Source organism: Benincasa hispida, chromosome 6 (assembly GCF_009727055.1).
Source record: "Benincasa hispida cultivar B227 chromosome 6, ASM972705v1, whole genome shotgun sequence".
Lineage (NCBI taxonomy): Eukaryota > Viridiplantae > Streptophyta > Magnoliopsida > Cucurbitales > Cucurbitaceae > Benincasa > Benincasa hispida.
This window is the reverse complement of record NC_052354.1, coordinates 21202160-21206315: the sequence shown is the minus strand read 5'-3', so window position 1 is coordinate 21206315 and position 4156 is coordinate 21202160.

Genomic DNA, 4156 nt, shown 5'->3' with positions numbered 1-4156 from the left:
TGTTTTTTTGTTGGAGAAGAACTATATCTTGCTAATAAATTTAGTAAAAATGCAATATTTGGTCTTGTATTATTAGAAAGATACATAAGTGCACCAATTGCACTAAGATATGATACTTTAGGACCAAGAAGTTATTCATTATCATCTCAAGGTCGAAATATATATTTCCTCATATCTAATGAATGAACTTCCATTTGAATGTTCAAAGGATGTGCTTTGTCCATATAAAATCTTTTCAAAACTTTTCTTGCATAAGTTGACTGATGAAAAAATATCCCATCTGTTAAATGCTTAATTTGCAAGCCAAGGCAAAATTTTATTTTTCCGGGATCTTTCATCTCAAATTCTTTCTTAAGATATTTTATTGCCTTTGAAAACTCTTCAAGAGTTCCAATTATATTTAAGTCGTCAACATATACAGTTATAATAGCAAATCCTGACTGTGATTTCTTTATAAAAACACATGGATATATTGGATTGTTTTGATATCATTCTTTCAACAAATAACCACTCAAGTGATTGTACCATATTCATCATAATTGTTTCAATTCAAAAAATGATCTCTGTAACTATATTGAATATAATTCCCGAGAATTTGATTTATATGTTTCAGTACCTTAAATCCTTTTGGGATTCACATATAAATATCATTATCAAGAGATCCATATAAATATGTTGTGACTACATCCATAAGATGCATGTCCAGATTTTCATATACAGTCAGAACAATTAAATATCTTAATGTAATTGCATCCGCCATCGGAGAATACGTCTCCTCATAATCAATACTAGGTTTGTGAAAAACCTTGTGCCACTAGTCTTGATTTATATCTTGTTACCACATTAATTTCATTTCTTTTTCTCACAAATACCCATTTTTATCCCACAGGTTTGACACCTTCTGGTGTTCGGTTACTGGTCCAAAAACCTGACGTCTTGAAAGTGAGCTTAATTTTGCTTTGATTGTTTCTTTCCATTGAAGCAAATCTTTTCTATCTTGACATTCTTCAACAGATTTTGGTTCAGAATTATCATTTTGAGATATAATATCAAGAGCAAGATTATATGCACAAATGTTATTAATAACTATATGAGTTTGATTCCATCTTTTTCCTGTCAGACATAGTTTATTGAAATCTCATTATTATCTTTAGATATTTCACCTTCCTCACTAGTCATGTCGAGGATTTTTTTCATGGGTATTTACATCCTCAACCAAGTCTTCTTGACTACTTATTGTTTTCTTTCTCGAGGATTTTTATCTTTGGAACCCATTGGTCTACCACGTTTTTGGCATGTTTCAGACTCATTAATGACATCTTGTTGTGTTGGGATATCAATTTTCGATGGAACATTTACAACTAGTATATGTGATTTAGTTACTTTATTTACATCTATAAATGCATCTGGTAACTGATTTGCTATATTTTGCAAATGAATTATCATGACTTCAAGTTCACATTGATCTATCTAAATGAGACAATAACAATGCATTCCATGTAATTTCTTTTTCCAACTTCTTAATTCCCCCCTAATGTTGGAAAATTTGTCTCATTAAAATGACAATCAACAAACCATGAGTAAATACATCACCCGTTAGGGGTTCAAAATAATTGATGGGGTATCATATCCAATATATATTCCTAACCTCCTTTGAGGACCCATCTTAGTACGTTGTGGTGGTGCAATTAGAACATATACTGCACAACCAAAAATTCCCAGATGGGAAATATTTGGCTCATAGCCATAAGCTAATTATAGTGGCAGGTACTTATGATAAGATACTGGCCTAATGCGTACAAGTGACGCTGCATGCAAAGTAGCATGTTCTCATACAGATGTAGGAAGCTTAGCTCTCATATTTATTGGTCTTGCAATTAATTGCAAACGTTTTATAAATAATTCTGCTAAACCATTTTGTATATGAACATGAGATACAAGATGTTCAACACTTATCCCAATTGACACACAATAATTATCAAAAGCTTGGGATGTAAATTCACCAATATTATCAAGACGAATGGTCTTAATTGTATGATCATGAAATTATGCTCTTAACTTAATTATTTGAGCAAGTAATCTTGAAAATGCAAGATTTCAACTTGATAATAAGCACATTTTTCATCTGTTGGGATTGGTGTCATAATTCTCCCGGAGTCTCGTAGTTTGTAAACAGTTTGTACACATTGTTATTAATAAAATAAGAGTTATTTTATTTGTATTTACTCATATCCAATAAACTAAGATTCGTGGTTATTTTATGCAAACTTAAGCATGTATATGAGATATACAAGTGGATCATGCCTTAAGTAATAACCTAAATGGTCTGTAGTATAAGGATAAAGGAGGGATACCTTATCCTGGTGATACTACGGATACAGCCGCTTTGTAGAGGTTTACAAGTGTTGTGAACTACTACAGATGGTCTGATCCTAACCATTCATGTGGAGACATGCGAGCGGGGGTGTCTTATACAAAGAGTTTGTATAAGATCAAACCGCAAGATGATTCATCTCTTTATATAACCCCGTTGATAATTGAGACTTACATCTCACTAAAACGATCATAGGTGACATGACCTTAATCCTGAGTGTTTTGAGAAGTCTTGCCTTTGAGGGCGGTCCTTTGATTAGTATGGATGAGAGTGGCCAGATTGCCAACTCAACAAGCTTACTTTTTGGGGATTGTTCTGATTAAGGAGCTGGAAACTCAGTTACACAAGACAGAATTCACTCCTTCCCTGAAACAGGGGTAAGTAGATAGATTGCTCCCTTAAGAGCTGATTCCGGGTCTTGAACATAGTGGCCACATCCTCTCTTTGGAAGAGAGAACCCAGTCATAGTAGGACTATGACTTATTGTTCATTAGAGGAATCAGTGGTACTTAAGGATTAGATGTAACTATAGGGACAAAATGGTAAATTGGCTTAGTTGTACTTACGAGCGATCTGTGAAGGGTTATCGCACAGTTAATTGGTTGATATGGACACAAAAATATATCTATAGTGAGAAGAATGCAATTGTCGGTCTTTAGTGGAGCGCCCGACAGTTAACGGATGGTGGATCTCGTGACTGAAGAGTTTAGTCAATTATTTATGTACCGTTGGAGCTTCAAGCTACAGGTCCATAAGGTTCCCTTGATAGCTCAATGGATTCAAGTTGAGAATCAGATTTTGGGGTTGATTTGAGGTGTTCAAATCAACAAGAGGAAATTCAATTATATATAATATAATTGGTGTGATGTATGAGATATCAAATGGAGGAATTGATGTAAATATGATTTACATTAAGTACCATAAAATAGAAAAAGAACTACGATTTTGGGGCCTATTGCGGTCGTTCGCCAATAGGATGGGATTCGCCATGACATTATTTTCATTTGGTGCTCCGTTTATAGGTTGTTTCACCATGTTATCTTTCTCTTGTGGTTGTTGTTGGCGGCTATCTATCAGTCTTCGTCGGAACATCCTTTCAATCTCTGGGTTAAGCTGTTATCAACCCTTTTGTTGACACTTACTGCCTAATAACTCTTGCGGAATAACTCTGATACCAAGACATAACTCATATACAGCGGAATGCCTTATAGACCAAAAATTTATTAATTCAGAAACATAACATGTTTAGAGTAATTATAACACTAGATTCATAAGTCCCAAAGCCCAAAACCCTTGTCCCTATATGAACAACAGTAATATGTGTACAATATTTACAGTAACCACCTAACAGACGGGTTACAATATCTTTATCCTTTAGTGGCAGAACAGATGCAAAGCTATCTTCTGAGGATTTGACCGCTACCTGGGGGAAAGGAAAACATTTGAAAACGGGGTGAGCGTGCTAGCCCAGTGAGTGACTTAAGAAAGATAACTGATTCTCATGCAAAATTCTCAATAAAGAGTTTAAACTGAAATATAAGCTTCTACAGCACCTTGTACTACAGTATAAACATTTTCCAAGCATAAAGCATATAAAGTTGTTTTAATCATAAAATATTAAAATTGTTTCTCAGTTAAGAATAACCCTGCTGTGGTTAAAAATAATCCCAACACCAACTGCTAGTCAAGAGAGAACCCTTTTACTCAATCTCTGACTCTAACTACCTACGGGCACGTGGCCATACTAAGTACTGTCATACCTTAGGTACTTCTGCTCAAATA